The sequence below is a fragment of the Microtus pennsylvanicus genome, chromosome 4 (assembly GCF_037038515.1).
Source record: "Microtus pennsylvanicus isolate mMicPen1 chromosome 4, mMicPen1.hap1, whole genome shotgun sequence".
Taxonomy (NCBI): domain Eukaryota; kingdom Metazoa; phylum Chordata; class Mammalia; order Rodentia; family Cricetidae; genus Microtus; species Microtus pennsylvanicus.
In genome coordinates, this window is record NC_134582.1 from 108,318,275 (window position 1) to 108,341,337 (window position 23,063).

Genomic DNA, 23,063 nt, shown 5'->3' on the forward strand with positions numbered 1-23,063 from the left:
CACAGTCATCCCATCCAGAGGAAATCAAGGAGCCCTGTGGGCTGAAGATGCGAGAGCAAGCATGTCCAGTAAGCGGTGGAAAACCAGAGTCTAGCTCTCTCTATCCCTCAGTGAGAGGCTAGGAGTTAGTCATATTCCCTGCTAGGCAGACATAGAAGGATAGAGCCATAGATAGGTAATAAAAATGGCCAGCTTCTTCCTTGCTTTCTTAACTTGAGACAAAAAAACTTGTTGAATGAACAAAAGAAATAAGAAAGACATGGTTGTTCCTAGGTAAAATGGAGGAGAAGGTTTATTGTAGATATGAGGGAGAAAACAGAGAGGGGCAGAGGCACATACATCTGGGAGAGTCCAGAGTGAACAAGTCCATGTGAGTGATCTGGATCAGGTGAGGAGAAAGAGCAAGAGAGGAGCCACCAACCAATAGTGCAGCCTGGACCAAGACGTCCTCTTCTCTGTGAGTGCAGAGTGAGTGAATTCTTTATCTGGCTGAGAAAATGAACATGATCAAGACCCCCAGCCTGTGTCATCTGCATTCTTCCTGTTGGGACACCTAAACTCAAGGTCATGGGGTTCTGAACATACTGCCCCCAAATTGGCACAGCAGAAACAGGAAGGTCACTCACACCCATTCCTCATCATTGCCTCCTGAAATGGGTCATAAAACTTAGAAATGCTTTTCAGATCCCCCCAGAAGCAAGTCAGATAAGCGCCAGTGAGGGGTGCTTCTCAATGTTTCAGGAAGGGCCTGAAGCTAGAGAGTGCCGAGAAGAGACTGAACAAACAGACAGGCCTTGTGAAGTCTCCCCAGCTCATCACAGTTAGATCACACTCTATATCCAATCACAGTCTACAGGCTGTCCACTCTCTGGGGTTAGATTCCGCTAGAGTCGCAGTATCTGCAGCAGCCTTCCCCCTTACAGATGCTACCGAGACACTGGGAGTCCCTTGCTAATAGACTATCCCGGTGCCAGGATTTCTCACGTGAGAAGTGAGTTAACATCAAACGTCAGATACATCCTGCTCCCCAACTCCATTCTTCCCTTCAGCCTGGGAATCAGAAGGTCTGACTGCGGGCTCTGACTGGGAAACCTCCAGGATTCTCGCAAAGCTGTAAGAACAGTCTCCCACCTTTGCCATATGGGCTATTTCTCTCATCAGAGACCCCAGTCAAGCTGAGTGCTGGAGCACCCCTACCACTGAGCGCACACACACACACACACACACACACACACACACACACACCGCCACGCAGTTGCCTCTCTGTCCTTGGTGTTAGTAACTCTTCTATTTAACTCTCTATTCTCCAACAGTACATCTCAGCATCCTCTTGAACTCTCCCCACCCACCCAAAACTTAACAATCTGTGCTCAGACCTATTTGTGCACACAGGCTTGCCTCCATCTCCATGTCATGACCTAAGCTCACAGTAAAAAAACTCTGAATGTCTCTCCATTATTAGCCTGCCTCTTGTTATAGGAACGGCTAATATGAAGCTGGAGGAGGGTGCCAGAAACATATTTTACCTCTGCAATACTGCCCTAATGAAAATAGGAGGCCTGGCTGTTGGGGAGAATAATCTTTGCTGTCATTTAGACCTGAAATGTCCTCAAAAAGGACCATTCATTGATGAAATCTTTAAGGACCATAGCGTGAGGAAGGCAGATGTATTACCTATCTCTCTCTGTCTCCTGGATTTTGTCTTGACTTCCCCATGCCATGAGGTGGGCAGGCAGATCTACTACATGCTCAATGCTATAATAAAACTGTTTCAACCATGGTCCCCAAAGCAGAGCCAACTAATCAGGAACTGAAACCTCTAACCCTATGAACCAAATAAATCTTCCTTCTCTCTAGCTGATCATCCAGGGATTTCATTATAGCAGCAGAATATAAGCTAACATTAGCAGAAACCATGAACAGATGTTAGAAAGATGCTTTTAAAAAAAAAAAGCCAAAAAGCCTGTTGACTGCCCTCTATACAGCTAGAATGACCTTGAGATCCATTCGGAGGGAGTAGACATCACAGGATCACTGCTGAGGAGTTCCGGGTGGGGGATTCCACTTGTCCTATTAGAGGGACAAAGTAAGAAGGAGTCTACTGGTATTTCATTCATATTAAGTACATGAAGACATGATGCCTGTGCTAAACAATCATGTTTCCAGTGCGGGGACAGAGGGGAAGGAAAGGATTAGATCTATGATGACATCCTTCAGTTACTTGATGAACATGCCCTGGACTTCTGGCTCAGTGAGCAACCGACACTGGGATCTTTGCTCACTCAGTATTTCAGACCAGGCTACTACACATTAAGCAGCACCCGCGTTCTTCCACAAATTATATCTAAGGTTGCCAGACGAAAATGAAAGAAGCAGCGGGGAATGATAAAGACATGCTGGAAGACAGTCTGGCACCTTACATAATAAATACGGTATAACACACAACCCAGCAATTGTGCTCCGAGGTACTTACCTAAGTGAGTTCAAAGTGTATGTCCACAAAACAAAACAAAACAAAAAAACCTGTACACTGATGTTTCTAACACAAGTGCCCCAAACCGGAAGAGCCACCAACACGTCCTTCTATAGGCAGACAGACAGATATGCTGTGGAACAGAAAGCCACTTTGAGAAAGCTGCATGCTGAATAATTCTGAATTTCTGGCCTTCTAGAGAAGATAAAACTATAGAGTTAGAAAGGGTAATTACCAGGGGTCTGGAGGCCAGAAGGAAGGAGGGGCAAAACAGACCAGAGGCAATGTTCTAGGCAGGAAAACTACTCTTTCTAACACTGTAAAGGTGTACATGTGATATTGTTTGAGCGCTAATTTCTCTAACATGAAGAGCAGCCAGATCCCCAGACTCATCTCTAAGCTGGGTGGCTCTCCGCTTCCTGCTACTGGCCCATGAAGACCTCAATGGTGTTTCAGGCTCCCACAGGCTCCTTTCCTTCCTCTCTCACTTTTCTCTTAGCTTTCCCCTCAGCTTGCAAGCACATCCCAAGGGCTCCCACCAATAACGACAACTTTGGCAGGAAGAGAATCCTTTCAGAGGCTCCCTTTGTTTCTGGAAGGAACAACCTAGTAAATACCAATCTCCCAGACGGTTTCTGCAGAGGTCCTGATAATGCAATGCATATTTCAGCACGCCCACCTGTGAGGCCCAGGGCCTCTGCTGTGGAAAGGTAGCTGTGTTTTCAACCTCATTAGGAAAAGAAGGTACCCCAGTCCCAAACGCTCTCTGGACCTTTTCTCACATACTTTTCTTTGGATTTTGGAATGACAACTTAAATACTAAGTTCTAAGTTGATTGCAGCTGTAGGGATTTTTTTTTTTAAATTATTGCTTGGCTATGTCTTTTGCCCTTTTTTTTTTTCCTGAATAAAAAAACAAATGGCACAAGACCAGGAGGCCTCGCTGAGCGTTCCAGCACCATGATATATGCCGGAAGAAAGCCTTTGCTGACCAAAGTTCCCTGAAGAGGCATCACTGGGGCCTGATCAATGAAGCAATGGTAATGGATCCACCAGCTGGGCAGGGACATGGTTTGAGAGAGCATCATTCTGAGAGATGATGAGAGTCTATTGCGATGAATCTCCCCTAAGAATAAGGCATGGCCATTCTGAATACCTAAGAGTAAAAGAGCACCAAAACCCAGTAAGGCACGATTTCTTTCCTAAGTCAGCTGACTCCTGTCCATCCCACAGATTGTTCCCTCTGCCTCTAACAGCCTCTCCCAGCAGTCTCCTCCCAACGACAGGCCTCACCCTGCCCCCACCCCGTGGGTCACAGCCACAGGCATTATTCGGAATACAGCAGGGGAGTGCCTCCAATTGGAAGCTGTTCCAATTTCCCCAGACTAAGTTATTCAGTTCTTCCTCTCTGCCTGGTAGCTCTCTTCTCTCCAGTGACTGCAGCATCTGTCTGCAGGGAGTTGGTGAGGACAGGGCCTCTCTGTGACAGTATGCTGCCTAGCATAGGTCACCCACAGATGTCTGCTCAATACACGGATTGAAGAAGCAACGCATGGAACTCTCCAACAGGCCTGTGTGCAGCAGCGGGCTTTAAAAGTCCAGAAGGGAAGTATTTTCCAGCAAGAAATACTTTTAAGCTTGATAAAACGTGCACATGGTTCATACTCATCATTTAGCACAAAACTAAGGCCACAAAGGTTAGCTGTGAGAAAGGCCTGCTTATAGGCAGTCACTCTTCTAAATCACATAGAGACTCAAGAAAAACAGGTCTTTCAAGTAAAACAAAAATGCTTTTAGTTTTCTTGGACTGACACAAATATCTAAGATGAGATAAAGTGCATGGGATCACAAATGCTGCCTCCTAGGCACTGTATTCCTTTACTTCACAGCTGTGGCTACCATAAAGCAATGCAGCACGCCTGTGTGCCCAGGGTACTGCAATCAAGTAGAAGACCTGCTGGGGTGACGGCTGTCCTTAAGGAGCCATGAAGGTGGGGAACTGGTGGCGTGGCAGTTTGAATGCAGACCGGCTGCCAATATTCCAGAAGCTTTACAGAGGAAACTAAGTGTTCTGCTAGCTCCAGCCAGGAAAGTTCCAACAGCTGGCCTTGGAGAAGGTAGCCTTAAGGAGGCTGGCCTGGGGAGCAGCTAGGGTCCATCCTCCCCAGAAAAATGTCAATCCTTTGTTCCCTTATCGGCAATTCCAGTTTGCTGCAGCCGCAAGGCAGGAATGAGGAAATCACAAGCTGCAGCAGAGAGGTTGTGGATTGGCTCGAAGGTGTGTATTCTCAAGCAGTCTTTCAGGACCTGCTCCTTCCCCCCCCCAACCCCCCCACCCGTTGCTTTTTAGGGCTCATCTCTCCTTTCATGCAAGCACCAGGGTGCCCTCCCTGGCTGCCTGTGGAAAACAACTGGGAAAGAGGACTGGAGAGACGAGGGCTCAGCAGTTAAGAGCACCTGCTGTTCTTGATGAGGGTCAGGTTTGGTTCCCACTACCCACACGGTGGCTTACAACAGCCATTAATTCTGCTTCCAGAACATCCAACACTCTCTTTTGGCTTCCTTGGGCACCAGGCACACACCCAGTATATATACATGCATGTAGGCAAAACAGTCATACGATAAAATTAAAAAATATTTTATTGTTAAAGATGAGAAATCCGTGCTTCATCTTTTTTCTCTGCTGTGACGCCCCACCCTCTCTGCACAAACTTGTCTGTTTGATGAGATGCTAAAGTCAGTGACCAGACAACGAGGGACACAAAAGAGTAAAGCAGCGACATTCTGTGGAAAGAACAAGAAAGCAAAAGTAGTTCCGAAATAAGAAAGTTATTCTGGGGGCTGAGAGATGGCTCAGAGGTTAAGAGCACTGCCTGCTCTTCCAAAGGTCCTGAGTTCAATTCCCAGCAACCACATGGTGGCTCACAACCATCTGTAATGAGATCTGTTGCCCTCTTCTGGCCTGCAGGCATACACGCAGAAAGAATACTGTATATTTAATAAATAAATAAATATTAAAAAAAAAGAAAGTTATTCTGTTTAATGTTCTGTGTGTTTAAAATGTATGGATGAGGGCTGGAGAGATAGATGGCTCAGAGGTTAAGAGCACTTCTGCTCTTCCAGAGGACCTAAGTTCAATTCCCAGCAACCACATGGTGGCTCACAACCGTCTGTAATGAGATCTGGCGCCCTCTTCTGCTATGTGGGCATACATGCCAGCAGCACATTGTATGCAGAATAAATAAATAAATCTTTAAAAAAAATGTATGGGTGAGTACGAGATTTCAAAAGTCCTTCAAAGAAGACAAGATGGTGATGCAGTAGTAATGAGGAAACAGTAAAATAGCATGTAGACATTTTACTTCATCATAACTCAGGCAAAGGCGCTGGTGGAAAGCAGTACATATTGGCCAGCAATGTTGATAATCACCCAATAACGCAAACAGTTCCCCCTCCAATGACTAACCTTAAATATCAGCTTGACTAGACAGAAAGGTGCATAAGAGGTTACTAAAGCACACTTTTGGGGTCCCTGTAAATATGTTACCAGAGGCAACTGGCATTTGAGATAACCTTGGGGTTAAGACTCACTGTGCACTGGGTCCCATCACCTTACAGGCTGGAGGCATAGTAAGAACAACCTAGAAGAAGGAGGCCGACCAGGTGCCAGCTGAAGTCCCTGCTTCCTGAGATGAGCAGCCCTGCTCTGCCACACACTGCCCACAGTGATGCTCTACACTGCCACAGCTGAAAAGCAAAGGGTGCCAGCCACTCATAGGCTGGCACCGCTAAACCAGGAGCCAAAATACATTTTTCCTAATTGGAATTCCTTAGCTATTTTTCACACTGACAGAAACTCGCATGCTCATCCAAAAGAATTATCTGGCCCAAAGCATAAATAGCACTAAGGTTGAAAAACCACATTCTAGCACTCCAGAATAAACTAGTTCTTGACAATGCAGCTAAACAACTTCCTGGCACCAACTTTGCCTTCCAGGTAAACAGTTACATCATACAAGCCACTGGCTGAAGAACGGGTATGTGTGGTCCAGCCTTGAAGCATAGTGGGTCACTCTTCCTCTTCAAAGCCGTGTCATGTTGGCTTCTCATGCACCTTGCTGTACCCTCTGAGCCCTCAACAGTTGGCATAATCCTGACATCCTACACATCTGATTTGCCTACAGCATGATGACTTTATGAATTTCATACTGCAAAACTCAAACGGCGCCTTTGTTGTCCCAACGCTGCCTTCCCCGCTGCCAGCTCATTTATATGCTCTTATTTTTCTAGTTTTTAACCACATTATCATTTGCTAGTTAGTGAATACAAATTGCTATTCCCTCTAAAAAAATTTATTTGCGCGTTATGTTTTGGTAAATTGAATTACGCTTTAAGTGAACTAAAGTGGGTCATTCTTTACACGGATTTGCTAATGAACCTTGTAAAAGTTCCCCATCACATAATAATCTCAGCCTCGTCTATCTGCTGCTTTAACACTAATAACTACATGTCAGGTTCTGTTTAAAATATATGCAGATTAGAACTTCTTAATAACTCACTTCTAAGCGGGAAAAACTCCCTGTTTACGGATGTGTGTGTTCACTCAGGCGAACCAGAGATGAGACTGAAAAATGTCGGAAGTTAAAAAAGAAGAATAATCAATAAATTTCCTACAGAAGATGAACAAAATTGACTGAGTGACTCCAAAGACAGTTTTTTCGAGCGTATGCTATGCTGCCAGTCACCAAGGAGAAGGTCTGCAGTTAGGGGGTATGGGTTCAAAGTGGCAGCTCCACGCTGTGGCCTAAAACAGTTCAGAATCTTGATTAGGTCGGTACTTAAGAACACACAAACAATAAAATTTTACTGAACTATAAACTCAAATATAGACACGGTCTAGGTAAAAATGGATAAAACACTAGTTAAGCCCATAATCTCGTTGATTATATTATGAAATAAAACTTTCCTGGTCTTGAAAAATGTGTGTAAAATGTAAGCATTGCAAATTTTGAGCTTAAGGGATATCTTTCTCTTTTTCTCCCCCTTCCCCCCACTCTCATATGGGGTGTGTGTGTGTGTGTGTGTGTGTGTTTGTGTATGTATATGTGTGTGTATGCAAATATTTACAGCAGCCTTATCCGTAATTTCCCAAACTCAGCAGCAACCAAATGCTTGTGAAAAGATGAACAGGTAAACTGTGGTACCTGCACACAATGAAATGGTACTGAGCAAGAGAAAGGAAGCTATCAAGCTAGGACAAAAGGATAACATAAACTCACACACCTATTTCTGAAGAGAGGAAGCAGTCTGCAAAATCAGACGGTAAGTCTGATAGCAACTTCATAGTTGTTTATAAAAGCAAAACTACAGAAGCAATAAAAGCATGAGTAGCAGACCGGGATGCAGGGAAGGCAGAGAAATTCTCCAGTGCAGGGCGTTTCTAAGCTGCCTGATCTCCCGACCCTGAGAGAAGAGCTTTCCAAAAGGCTCCACTGGGTCACCCCGTCAACTCCAAGTAAGCACAGACAAAGCAGGCTCCCCCAGTCCTGCTCAGAATACAGTTTCAGGGGCAAAATTAAACTGTTGTTGATGGGTATGATGGCTGATATATGTAATCCTAGTAGGAGGCAAAGAATCCAGAGATCAAGGTCATCTTCAGTTACAAAGAAAGCATGAGGCCAGCCTCAGCTACACGAGACCTCATCTCCAGAAAGCATAAATCAAATAGATAATAAAACAAAAACATAGTTGTTTTAGAAGCCAAGGAGTTTCAGGATTATTTGTATACATCAGTAAGACTCCAGGACAGTTGCCTCTGAAGTCACCTAGAGAAGCTGACTTAACCAGAACACTCTAGTTCTCTCCCAATGGCTGATGTCCCTGCTGTGCTGACCTCTCCTGGAGCAGCCTTCTGCTGCTACTCAGGCTTGTGCTGAGCTCAGCAGACTCTGCAGGATCAAGGTTTGCTCCGCTTTCAGAATTCTTCTAATATCCAAAATTCCAGATTATGCGATATAAAAAGTCACACTCTGCTATTATTTTAATTAAAAATACTTATGTTGCTGCGTGTGGCGGTGTTTTTAATCCTAGCCTTGTAATCTGAGGCAGAGGCAGGTGATCTTTGTGTGTTTGATGCCAATGTGGTCTACCTAGCAAGTTCCCAGTCAGTCAGAGCCACATAGTGAGACCAAGTAAGCACTGTGCCCTCCCTCCCCTTGTCCCCCCTCCCTACTGTGCTCTCCTTCCCCTCATTTCCCCTTCAATGCTCTCCCTTCCCTCATCCCCACTCCATTCCAATCCTCTTAGTCCCAGGGAAAGAAGACTGAAAAGTAGTGGTCATTATGTCAATAGGAACAAGAAAATACAAAGAAACCTTGAGAGAGAGAGTTTTTAGCTCAATGAACTTCCTGAGCCTGAGGACCTGCTTGGATCCTAAGGGCAGTACACCAGAGAGGAGAGGATGCCGGGTCTATGCCTGTGCTCTGCTGAAGACATGAGACTCCCACTCCACCATTTTCATAATAGAACCCCAGCTGCCAAACAGGAAGTGAGCAGGAGGAGTGTTTGGCTGGCTTTAGAAAGCCATTTTAAGAAACAATTACCAAGACGCAGAAATCGCATTTCACTAATACTCTAAGTGGGAAATCCCACGAGTGCATTGACTTGCTAATAAGCACCCTGTCCCACACACCTCTGTGAGCAAGATCTTTTCTTCCACCAGTCACTGGTTCCCCTCTGCTTTCCATACACACAGCATTCCTCTTGTTTAAAAGAAAACCAGCGGCATGCTTTCTTTTCCAGGAACAAGTGGGCACCGGGGATTGTTGAAACGAAAAAGTAGAAAATGACAGTGGAGAAAAAAATTAACGTTCTTATGCTTTTCAACCTCAACATTCTTAAAATAAGGTGTTGCTTTTCTGCTCTTCCCTTTAAGTGTGTTAAACAAGAGAGAGGCAATGTGTTCTATGCTCTAGTGGGCCAGTTTCTCAGTTATATCTCAGAGTCTCTTTTCATGCAAAGAAATGTTTTTACTTGGGAGGGGGGGTTGTATTATTCAGAATGATATGGGTATACTGAGAGAACTTATACTCATTTGTGAGATAAATGAACATATTTCCTTTATCTGTTAGATAATATGTTCCTCTTCCTTCTGGTAATTATGAAAAATATTTATGCAAAACATTTGTCAGAACACTGCCTCCCACCCCGGCACAGGGCACACTGGTGTGAAAACAGCCATGGACGCTAGAATGCTACTGATACTGGGAGTGGTAATATAGAGTCAGACTTTCTTCTGGGGCCGCCAGCTCCCAAATAGCAACACAGAGACTTCTTATCAATTATGAAAGCTTGGCCTTTAGCTTAGTCTTGTTCCCAACTAGCTCTCCTAACTCAAAGTAACAGGTTTCTATTAATCTATGTTCTGCCATATGACTTTTTAGCTCTCCTCCATTCTGTATGTCCAACTTGGTCTGCGTCTTGCTGGTTTCTCTCTGCATGCCTAGATTTGTCTTCTCCTCCTTTCTCTCTCTGGAAGTCCCACCTACCCTTTCTTCCTAACTATTGGATATTCAGCTCTTTATTAAATCAATCAGAAGGCACCCTGCCAAGACACATCTTCACAGTGTACAAAAAAAGTATCCCAGAAAAGTGGTGCACACCCTTCTCACCAACAATCCAGTCTGTATTTCAGTTTCAAGGACAGTCATGAGTTGAGTTGCAAGACAGACCTACTGTGGTGAAATGGACTAAAAATATCAGCACACACACAGAAGAACATACACTGGATAATGTTACACACACACAAACACACACGCATACACACACACACACCCTCTCCACTTCTCAGTCTCATTCAAGATCCTCAAACTCATTCAAGATCCTGCTCCCTTAGCTACTGGGATGAGAGGAGTGTGCCATCATACCCAAGTTCCTGCCCCTCTGGTGATTACATCAAGAGGCCACTTGAAGTGACTGACTGATATCATCTTTATTCACACAAGAACATGTTATAATGTACACACAGTGGGACCAATGCCTGAGTCCTCATGTATCACAGAACTTGTCCCTATTGTGAAGTGAAGTATGACTATACTTCTAATATATGCTACCCCCAGGAAAAGACCTCACTGAACTTAAATCCCCCACATCACTCTCAACTGCTTCTTCTCACCAAAGAAACACTATTGACAATCATTCAAGGCTGCAGCTCAGTGTAGTACTTAAAATAGAGAAAATAATAGTTATAATGAGAATAGATTTGCAAAGTAGCATGAAATCCTTGAACAAGGATGAATTCTTTAGAAGAGCAAAGTGGGTTCCAGAGAAAAATCACAAAAGAAATGGTTCTCAACCTCTGGGTTAAGACCCCTTTGGGGACGGAATGACCCTTTCACAGGGGTTGCATAATAGATATTTAGATCATGATTCATAACAGTAACAAAATTACTGTCAAGAAGTAGCATCTAAAATAATTTTATGTTTGGGGTCACCACAGCATGAAGAAGGTTGAGAACCACTGCACCAAATGGATGGATGGATTAATCCACAGAGGGGCTTCCAAGAAACTCCCTTCTTGGGGTCCCAGGTGTTTGTGGGACCCATTTGGGCACTGAGGAAGGCTTTACCTCAGTACCAACCACATAAGGCCACTTTCCCTGTCTTCTGTAAAAGTTTCAGATTGTGTTGTTTTTATAATTTAAAAAAATAAGTACTTTAGTAGACAAAACTTTATACCATAGTTTGCCACCAAAAAAAGCCATAGTACTGAACTACTTATGAATACTTGTGTAGAAAGGGTTTTTTTTTTAAAGAAAAAAGCAAATGCAGATATTGTTTTTGTTTCTGTCCTATTTCAAGAATGCTTTTGGTCTTACAAGGTGCTGGCATTTTTCAGGCCTTTCCCTTTAAGAAGAAGTGCTAATAATGCCTTCTCTTACTAAACCTACCTTAGCAACCACAGCTCTCTGGATATTATCTGACCCCTAATGGCCTATAATAGAAGCTTCAGACATGGCACCATGAGGGGTATCTAGTCTTCAGGAGGTGGGACTTTATGGAAAGAAGTTAGTTACCTGGAGACTCAGCTTTGAAGAGGATATTGGTTTAGCCCCTCCCCTTCCTTCCTTCCTCTTGGATTCTCAACCACAGCAAGCTGGCACACTTCTTCATCCCATGGCCTTAAGCCTCTAAAAGTGTGAACTAAATCAACCCTCCCTGTTACAAAATTGATCAATTTGTGTAAGCTGTCACAGTGATAGCTGACATCTGAGTCTTTCTGAATATATAGGATATTTAGGCAGACACTCATGGGATCTCCAAGACTAAAGCAGAAGAGCACACAGTCACCAACTGACCGTTTCCTCTCTAGAAGAGACCAGCTGCAAGCAGCATCTCCAGCCTGCACAACTGGACAGGCATGTGAACTTCTGACTCCAGAGTGACTCTGGCATCCTTGGACCACTGTCTTAGTCTGGGTTTCTATTGCTGTGAAGAGACATCATGACCACAACAACGTTTATAAAGGAAAACATTTCTTTGGGACTGGCTTACAGTTTCAGAAGTTTAGTCCATGATCATCATGGCAGGAAGCATGACAGCAAGCAGGCAGGCCCGATGCTGGAGAAGGAGCTGAGAGTTCTACATCTTGATCTACAGGCAACAGGCAATGAACTGTCCCACTGGCCATAGCTTAAGCTATGAGACCTCAAATGACACACTTCTTCCAACAAAGCCATACCTATTCCAGCAAGGCCACACCTAATAATGCCAATCCCCATGACCAAGCATTCAAACATAGGAGTCTATGGGGGTCATATTCAAACCACAACTTCCCTTCAGATGACAGAGACCCAATGACATCTACCTGCCTCCTCTAAGTAAGAAACTCTTAGGGGGTAAGTACCTGGCTAAGTTACCCCTGGACCCACGACCCCCTAGAGCTGCAAATAGGAACAGAGGCTTGCTACTGGTCAAGCCACTAAGCCTTGAGGGTAACTGGTTCTACAACAATAAACCACTAATTTTAATTGGATTGTTTTCTTTCTGTTTTAGCTGTTTTACAACATTTGGTCTCTAGCCTAACAAGATTACCCTTTTCTGAATACTCTACCTGTCTCCCTTATCCAATCAAATGTGGTTCTCTTCTACTTAGAAATCCCCCTCCCTCCACTGAATGGCTAAGCCTTGACTCAAGGCTCCCATCACACTGGATCTTTGCATCACAGTTTCCGTGCCACTGTCTGATCTCTGTGACCAGTGGGAATGACCAGGATGGCTGCATTTCTCCTTTGACTTTGAACCCATAAAGAACACCTCACCCATGACCAGCTCAGCTGAAGCCCTGAACAAAAGAGCACAGAAACACAGTTGGTGCTATAAGGCAAACGGCGACTGACAAATGAGGCGAGTGATCTGTAGACGGTTTTCACTTCTCAAAAGAAATCCCCATGGCCAAAGGCAAGTGCTCAAAGGGCACACGAACTGCAGCCAGGATTCTCCATTTCTTCTGCTGAAAGCCCCAGCCTGTGACACAGTAAAACACCCTGCAGCATTTCCCTGAGATCTGAGGGACATTGCAGGGAACGGAAAATAATAATAAAGCAAAGTCAACTTATATCCACCAAGATACTTTATTAGAAATTAATGGCAAGTACAAATGACACCAATAAATCACAGCACTCGTTTTGCTGTGAAAATTCAAACTAAAACTTGCCTTTGATGTGAAGAACTAAGACTAATTGCCTTACCAGGTCTGCACAATGCCAGTGGCAAACTGAAGTGTGCAGCGTGATCCTGCCAGGAACCACTTTAGACGGGGGTAACTGTTGGAAGAGTCACCAACATCTCAGGGGTGGGGGAAGGCAATAACCCTTTACACGTTACATGCAGTTGCTTATTTTTGGTGGTTTACTTGATAGGGCACGATGGGCAAGTCCTTCACCAATGAGAGACATTATCAGCCCTATATGGAAAACCTGAAAATTGCTAGGAGAAAGACCAAATCCATGACTGTCCAACTAAAGCAAGCTTCATCAAATACTGGCCAGGAAGATGGATACTGGCCAAGAGCATCCCCTAACTCCCAGGGAATGGCTCATTAAGACAGAACCCACCTTTGTCCAATCAGGAAGAAGCATACATTCTGATGTTCTTCCTGCCTGTAAACATCCCACCAACACGTGATCAAGCACATCCTGTGCAGTTGGGGGAACCAACCTTGTTTATGGAAGCGAAAACACATGACTTGTTATCTTACATGAACAACAGCCCCAGCATTCCAGGAAGTTATCTGTAAGTAAGCAGGGCTTACAGGTTAATTTTAGCTCTTCCAGTAATATATATAAGATGGAGGAAGAGGCAACTGATGTGTTCATTCATCTAATTTACATTTAAGAACTGGGAGTTAGCTCAATCAGTAAAGTGTTTGCTACACGGGCACAAGAACCTGAACTCAGATCCCCAACATCCATGTAGAAAATCAGGTATGGCAGCACACATGAGTAATCCTAGCTCCATGAAGACCAAGATGAAGACATCCCTGAAGTTTGCTGGCCAGTTAGTCTCACTGAATCAGTGAGCGACATGTTCAAAGAAAGGCCTTGACTTGAACAAAATGGCGGAGAGAGGGAGGAAGGAAAGCATCCAGTGCCTACTTCTGGTCTCCTCATGTATGTATGCACATATGCATATGAACATATGCACAAGAATACAACACACACTAACACTAAATAAGTCACTAACAGGTATTCAAGTGACCAGCTATCATAAATACCTGTCACTACCTCTACCGTCACCATACACCATCTCTTCTTCCAAAAGCTTACTTTATTCTGGCATTTCCCCATGACTACCTTGCTTGCTTGCTGTGGACTTCACCCATTAGTATCTCCCAGGCTCAACCTTGCCTGGCAGGGACAGAAACACAAAAAGGAAGCAAAGCCTAAGGACGTAGAGAACAGGTGAGGCAGCCTGATTCTGCGGTTCACCTCGTCTTTAACCTTCTCCTGCACAAGCTTCTGCTGCTTAACTAATCTGCACTGGGTTTTCTGTCAGTTACCTTCAAATTTATCCCAACTACGATACAGGAAAATTCCATAATAATACCTTCCTGAGGGCATGCAACGATTCTCATCCTGCAAGAATAAAGATAACAATCAAACAAGCAAATACCCAACAGAAACCCTTAAAAACCCAGATGTGCCTTCTGTTCCTTCTCTTGGAGTCTGCACAGCATACGGCATGTATTAAAAACCTTTTGAAATGCCGGCAGCTAAGAAAAAAAAATTGATTTAACTTTTTAAACTAATCACCTAAATTACTTTGACCTTGGTGCTATTTAGTTCACAAAATCAAGTACCAAGTGACATTCTGAAACAAATACTCTAGGCCACAGTGTTTCTCTTGGTGACAACTGAGTCAACTGTCCCTTACCTATGTGTATGACCTATGAATCTTTCAAGTTAACAATAATTTCTCTCCCAAGCCAGAAGCCTAGTGGACTAATTCCCCTTGATTTTTAGCCACTACTTAGGTAACTTAGCACAAACGTCTCCCCGAACCAAGCAAGCTCAATTAATAATAATAATAACAACAACAACAACAGCTCCAAAAATCATGCTCCATGACAATGCAGAGCCCACTGGAACCACTGAAAAAGCTCTGCATTACAACCATATTTCTCTCCTGAAACACACATGTGCACCAAGTCTTCGCTATTAGCAATGTAGTGTTTAGCAGCTAAGGATCCAGCATCGCATCAGCTAGGTTCAAGTTCTGGGCCTATTATTTATAAAAGTGTAGTCTTAGCAAGCTCATTCCCGTAAGCCCCAGGTCATTATTGCCAGGCCCAAAGACCCCTTCCCCCCAAATGACAGAGCTGGTGACACTGTCCTAAACAGAAGGCCTGGAAATTGAAGGATTGTTATCAGATAAACTCACCTAAAGTTTTCTTAGAAAAGCGGGTCTCTTAAGGCAGCTGCTGTCACCTTGATCTTCTGGAAATCACCCTTAGCCTTCCCCCAAAGGTCAACTACCTCTGGCAAGTGGTTCTGGGTCAATTCAGAGAGTCTGTCAGAGCAGATCCGCACCTTGCTGTCATATAAAATCGGCTTGCTTTCCTGACATTTTGCTCCTCTCTTTGCCCCCCCACCCTGTTTCCAGAGATGGCCTGGGCAGTTTGATCCCCAATAAATATGTCCTCTGCCCACGGAGCAATCTAGTTCGATTGTTTCACTCTACCATCACTTGTAATTGTCAAATGTTGTGTAAGTTATAAAAGCAATATTTGAAGTCTACAACTGATACCCAAATCAAACAACAGGACCAGGCTTGGGGACACAGGCCTTTCATGCCAACAGTAAGGATGTAGAAGTTCAAGGACAGCCTAGTTTTCTCGTTTTGCACTAGCCAGGGCTACAGATCCTGACTTAAAACAAAAATTAAAAAATAATAAAAATCTAAGGAACTCTCACAGTGTTAACATATAAGAAGTACACAATATGTTCCTTACTAGGGCTGTAATCATTCATCCTTAGCAGGAAAATACCTAATATATTAATACATGAACAGTGTATTTTCCAAAAGATTATCAAGACTACGGGGAAAAAGAAATAGGAATTAAAGTGATAATAACTCTCAATGTAAAGTAAATAGATACGACACACATGAATTCTTGCTTATGTGCCTTGGGAAGAGAGCAGAGCACAGCGTGTAACACTTCAATAACTCATGAAACAGTAGCTACTGTGCCTCCTCAACGTGTTTCTGCATAAAATTTTCAAAAAAGAAACAATCAAGCTAAAATACATCCCATAATGAAATCTATAGCCCTCCTAATTTAAGGTCCTGAACCATTTTAACTGAAATCTACAAACTGCACTTCTGCTTCCCAGCACCACTGAATGAGCAGGCAAAATCTGGGCTCTGTTTTAAGAACTGAAATTGATTTGGAAGGAAAAATGAGGGAAGTATTGCTAACTCGTCAATTGGGCTCCAGTGAAACAAAGGCCTTCAACAGCACTAACTGTTTTCTCTATGAGATATGCCACAAAACACTCATTTTTATCAACCATCTATACAACTGATATGGTGAGCCTCACCAAGATAAAGCAGGGAGAACAGTTTGACCCTCAGTCAATGCCTGGTTTAATCTAAATGCTATGAAACATGTTATTTTTTTAATCAGGCCTCTCACTCCCACTACATAACTAAACAAGCAGACTACCGCTTACGGTTCAAGAATCGTACAGTGACAAAACTACACCAACTTCACTGAACCCCAAGAAGGACCCACAGCCTGAACTGTCAGTGCAGGATGGGCCTCTGCACACAGAGCACCACTTGAATGGTACCCCTGGAATGAAGGTGTGCAGTACACCTGTCTCCAAGCTGGAACCTCAAGAGAGATAGATGCCCTTGTCCAGCTCAGTGCCCAGGTTCTCTGGCACCCGCTTTAAAGAGCAGCTGAAGAGTTTCCTAACAACCAAATGCATTAAGTGCCCACAGCAAGCTTGAGTGCAGGAGAGAAAAAACTGCTCACAGTAGTAAAGAAAGGCTTAACTTCTGGCTATGTCTCATCATTAATGCGTGTGTGTGGCCCATGTACTTCTGAACTTCCTCGTGAAACCAAAAGATTAGAAGGGAGTAGGCAGAAGTGCTAAGCCCCGCCTTCTCACTGTGACAGGCACTGAGCCAAACACGATCTCATTTAAGTCTCACAGCAGCCTCTTAGACAGCGGTTGTCAACCTGGAGGGGTCATGACCCTCTTGGGGTTGAACAACCCTTTCACAGGGGTCACCTAAGACCGTCAGAAAACACAGATATTTACATTACAGTTCATAACAGTAGCGAAATTACAGTTATGAAGTAGCAATGAAAATAATTTTATGGTGGGGGGGGGTCACCACAACCTAAGGAACTGTATTAAAGGATCACAGCATGACGAAGGTCGAGAACCACTACCCTAGGAAGATACCATTACTACCTACATGTGTAGTCAAGGAAACTCAGGCCCACAGCTGTTTTCCTGATGGCTGTACCACTGGAAATGGAAGACGAAGAACGAATCACAGATAGCTGATGTTCCTTTTTGTCCACAGAAAACATGTGCCCATGTCCTAAGCCTCTATCTGTGACAGAGACTGCAAACACTACCGAATTAAAATGCAGTCATCAGGGTGACTCCTATCCCACCCTGTTCTGGTCAAAATCAAGCAACACTATATAAAGACAGAGCCACACAGGAGATGGCTGTGTGGAGACAGAGGAAAGGTTCTGCCATCCAGCAAACATCAGAGGCTCCCAGGAGCTGGAGAAAATGGGCACGTCTCAGAAGGAACGTAGCTATGGCAGCACTGGGATGCCTAACTTCCAGAACTGTGACAGTGGCAGTTGCTATTGGGTTAAATCATCCCATTTGCTGCATTTTGCTATGAAACTGAATGCCCTGTCCCAGGGCTCTCATCAGCTACCCTTCCCTACAGACACTAACCACTCTGTGAGATCTGTGTGCTAAGGGAAACTAGCGTGTGTATTTCCTGTTCCTTTCTGGACTTGAGTTTGCAGATAGAGTGTTCGACGCACTCTAAACTATCTGCAACGTTTGTTTTTGTTTGTTTGTCTGTTTGTTTTCTGGAAGGGTTTGACTCCTGAGTGTCCTCTGGAGCTGCTTAGTCACTGCTTGTACACCAAGCTCTGAGGAACTTAAAAACGGAACGAAGTGCAGCATCTAGTGGCCTGGCCTAGTTCACTGCAATGAGGTGAGGCCCATAGGGAGATCTGGAATTGAGTCTATGCAGGCCTCTGAGCTCGGCCTCTCACAAAGGAGCGAGTTTCAGCATCTGGAAGCACATATGCTCTCCCAGTGGAGCTCTATCTGGGGAATAGCAGTCCCTTGGATGTGCCAAGAGGCAGCTCAGTAACCAGGCCAGCATGAAAAGTAGCAGGCAGAGCCAGGCATTGAGGTAGCAGATCCAGGAACATAGGATATTTCCAAATATAAGCAGGCAGAATCATGAAAGTCTCCAGGTGGACACTACAGAGGTTATTGTCACCATGCTGGGGTGGGGTGCAAGGCAAACTTCAGTTTCTAAGGTCAAGGGTTACTAACTCAGACAGGGAGACCAGTTAGAGAGCAAAGGCCCAGCACTGACGCTAGAATTCTAATATCTGGCCTAAGGCTAAGCACAGAGTGCCAGCCAAGTTGGGTAAAAACATATCCAAGGTAACTGAGATATCTCTGGTGTTAGTACTCAGTCCTAAAGACTTCCCAGAGTCTATTCTTCAGACGTAGAGTTACGTACGCTTACTGGGAAGAATGGGGAGAGTAGGGACAAATACCCAGAAATGGGCAGCTTCTGGCATGGAGACAGATGGTTTCAGAGTAAACATCTTCGAACACAATCTTCGTCTAGAGTTAATGGTAACACAGGGGGCACTTACTACGTTCTCAGCCCTCCGCTGTGCCCTGCTTGAGCACTTTCTATGCTGGTCACAAGTACTAGACACCAATGGGCACAGGCTCTGTTGACATCTATTCCCTATCTGAGAGGAGATTTCAATTCAGAACAGGTGAAGAATTCAGGGAACTGAAGGCTTCTCATCTCCTGGGCACTGCCACCTCCCTCACAAACGGTCACAGACACAGAGGCCTGAGTGTTCAGACATTCCCAAATTGTTTCCCAGAAATTCTAGAGCAGTTTTTACTCTGAAGGGCAAAGCGACAGTAGCTGCCCCGACACACCCCTGCCAGCACTAAGTGCTCCACTGGGGCGCCAAGCAAGGGCAGTTTTATTAGGCTATGAATCAGGGAAAACACATTTCATATTTGGACATCAAGAAGCATAAATACATTTACCAAGCAGCCTAAAAAAAACTTGCACATGATTGAGCCCTGCTCATCCTCATTATATAAACAAGTGCTGATTTCAGTGCCTAGTTTTTGTTATTTTCTTTTTTAAAGTAACATTTTTATTAATTTTTTGAGAATCTCATACAATATATCTTGGTCATATTTGCTACCCCATTTTCCCCCAACTCTTCTTACATCCATCCCCTCCTCCTGCCCTTCTCAACTTCCTATCACCCCCTACCTATTTTTAAGGAAGAGAATATCTTAAAATATTCATCTTAAGAGGAGCTGGAGAGAAGGCTCAGTAGTTATAAGCTCTGGCTGTTCTTCCAGAGGACCCAGGTTTGAGCCTAGACCCCAAGTGGTTGTTCACAGCCAATTATAACTCCAGTTCCAATGCCCTCTTCTCATCCCCAAGGACACCAGCCATACACATGGTACACAGAAATATATATGCAGACAAAACACCAATACACATAAAATAATAATTTTTATATTTGTTTGTTTGTCTTTGGTTTTTTGAGACAGGGTTTCCTTGTGTATGTAGTCCTCGCTGTTCTGGAACTTGCTTTGTAAACCAGGTTGGCCTTGATCTCACTGAGATCCACCTGCCTCTCCCTCCCAAGTGCTGGGATAAAAGGCGTGCATAACCACTGCCCGGCAAAAACAAATGTTTTTAAAGAGCCTATAACAAAGCAGATATTTAGGTCCTATGGCTCTTACTATCTTTCCACCTCCTTTTCTGTGATGTTCCCTGAGACTTAGGTATAGGGATTATGCTATAAATATATTAATCAGGGGTGGGTACCCAACAATCAAGTTGATTTCTGCATTTGGCTTTCTGTAACAATCTCTGACCACTGCAAAAAGAACGTTCTTTGATGAAGGATGAGAGCTACACTTACCCAAGAATACAAGGACAAATATTTGTGTTATTTTCCTAAACTGAATCCACAGACCCTGATCCACTATTGTTTAGAAAAACATTTGGAGTGGGGCAGAGACAACATGACATGTTCAATGTATCAATGGCATTTTCCACAAACATACCACTAAAATTTATTCCCAGAATCTCTGCATTTGCCACAAACATGACTGACGAAAAGAACAAAGGTGGCCTGCAAGTGAACACTGTTACCAAGGGCAACCCACCTGACCAGAAGTAGACTTTGCGGTGATCAAGCACTACATCCCACCGTATTATATTATTAATATTTTGGGGCCCTTTAGATTGAACAAAATGTTTAGGAGACTGCCGCATGGAACCATGATCCCATCCTAGAGATCAAAACAACAGATAGTCACTCATGCTAAATAAACTAACTTAGCAGTGTACTCTTGTAAATGCCTGTTTTGGTCAGTTCTGGCAGCTGAACTTCAGTTAATTGCAAAAGGCCAGCTAATTTGAATAATGTAAAACAGTGAGCTATAACTAATTAACCGATTATGCTATAACCAATTAGATCACCTCTATATCTAATTTCTGCTTTCTGTCTCTGCCTGATCATATTGGCCTGAGTCTTCTCTTGCTTTGCATCTGAGAACTAACTGATTTGCTCATTGTTTTGTTTTGTTTTGCTTTGCTTTTAATTGCTCTGCACTACACTCTGTAGAATTTAATTAGTCTAAGAGATTTTCCTTTTAACATTTGTAACAGCATTTAGCATTAACTAAGTGACTAAAACAGCAAAGGATTCCAAGAACATGTCACTCAAGTTGTGTGCATCCTTATGGCTCCCTCTGCCATGTCTGCACCCCAATTACCTTGCTAACTTGGCATCTTTTGTTCTTCTTTCCAACCAAGCAACAAAGTGTGCACATGTGAAGCCAACAACCTTATATATTTCACTGCTGGAAACTCGAGTTTGCTGGAACATGCAGTCATAATAAAAAAAATTGAAAAAATTAAAAACAACAACAAAAACCCAGCAGCCCAGGATGCTTGTTACCGCTTCCTTGTACAAGTCTGCTCTGAGCAGAGGCTCAGCTCCTCTAATACGAGTGAGCAACTTTACACAATTCCTACCACACAGTTTAGAACCCCGAGTTTTCTGCAAAGAGGCACAGATGTTCATATCCCTGACAACAGCCAGAAGCTGCTGCCAACACATCAGCCTATTTCGAGAGAAAAACAAACACAAATATCAAGTATATGCCAAATTCTCTCCCAAACAGCTTTCCTCCCCATTTTCTTAATCCATCCAGCTTGACTCTTTTTTACCTTGCCTACCGAGTACTTCCAGATCTCCCAGGCACACACAATTTGCAATTACCAGCCAGCAGGGCTCAAATCTGCATGCACCCTTCAGAAACTCAGTCTGTTCTAGCTCCACTGCTCTTAGCAAAATATCAAGGTTCATTTGGGTCATATGTCATGTTCTCGCCCCAGATGCGATACATCTTTGCTCCTGTGGCTAGTCCCCCAGATATCAAAGCTAAGAACACTTGAGCTTAGAGATTCTCGCATATAATCAAGACTTCTGAACTCGCTGCTGTTTTAAAGCTGCCAACTCGGTTCAACTCTGGCTTCTTTGGGATTTGAATATGAAGCAAGGTGGATGAAGCTTCAAAGGAAGAGGTGGTAAAGTCAAGTCTTTATAGAAATAGGGGATCGCTGTAGGTTTCACTGGATGATCTTCCAACAGGCAAGGATGAGACCAGCGCTGCCTTGTCTCTTCAGCAGGAGTGGGTTAGCCGCGACAGTTTAACACCACTGGTCCACATCAGTTCCTCTGCTTGGCGTGTACAAGTGCAATGAAATGAACTTCAAGGGCCTGGAGCCAAAGTTGGAGGTAGCAGTGTTTCTGAAATGTCCTAACTTAGACCAGAAAACACATACCCCTTCGAGACAGACACATGGTGCCTCTGTCCCCATAAAAATGGTGACCTCTAAAGAATGCAGCTCGCAATCCAATTGTGTTGTGCAACAGAGATAACTGTGGCTCGTCGGGCTGCTGGGCTCTCCGGCTTAGAACATCTGGCTAACAAGATTACAGCCAATCCTAGCATAAGAAAATTAGCTTTCCTCTATGTCAACATCACAGACTTCTCACCCCAACTTGATTCACTAAACAAGCACACAGTATTTATCGATTGCTGGTGATGCGCTCCACATCTAAAGAAAGAAGTGTGACACGGAAAAGAGCCCGCATTATTCATCAAAGTCTTTTCCAGCCCTGTCAGAGTCTTATTTCTGAGCTTAAAGAAAAAAATTTACATCTCTCTGGCTGAGAAGCTGGATGTTATTGGCTTAATTCATCCACTCCACCCCCCAGCTCCCACCCCACCTCCAGTCTGGGCTTGGCTTTGGCCTCAGGGAATGGGTACAAGTCACAGCATATGAGCGGCATTAATGCAGATGCTCGAGTAGCTTGCCTGGTTCTTTTGAAGGGTCCAGCTGCTGGTAGGAATGTGCCAAACAGGATTTTGTTTACTCGTGAGGCTTGGCTTTCAGCGTTCTAAATGTTCCGTTGGATTTTATTAATACCGAAGCAGGTGTAGAAGGACAGAGGGGCTTGGCCACATTGATCGATTTGATGAGAAGGCATTTAGAATAGTAAAGTGATTCCACAGTCTTATGCCCCGAGGCAAGAACCAAACCTCACTAAAGCATGATGTCACCCTAGCTGAGGTCATTGAGCCTGCGGGCACCCCAAAGGGCGTTTCAGAGCTCCTTTCTGGGCCGGGCAAGGGGCCTTACTACTGCTTAGGTTTCCCAGGAAAAGCTACCATTTGTTGGAC

General features: G+C 44.0%; 1 protein-coding gene across 5 annotated transcripts in view; it reads right to left on the reverse strand.

The window, feature by feature from the left end:
• Positions 1 to 23,063, reverse strand: part of Elmo1 (engulfment and cell motility 1) — a 532,076-nt gene that overhangs the window by 483,689 nt on the left and 25,324 nt on the right. Inside the window, exon 2 of one of the 5 annotated variants that reach the window (XM_075970131.1) lies at positions 1,996 to 2,070. The exons of the other annotated variants lie outside the window; for them this stretch is intronic. The gene's annotated coding sequence lies outside the window, so the exon portion shown is untranslated. The remainder of the gene's footprint in view (positions 1 to 1,995; positions 2,071 to 23,063) is intronic. 5 annotated transcript variants of the gene reach the window in all.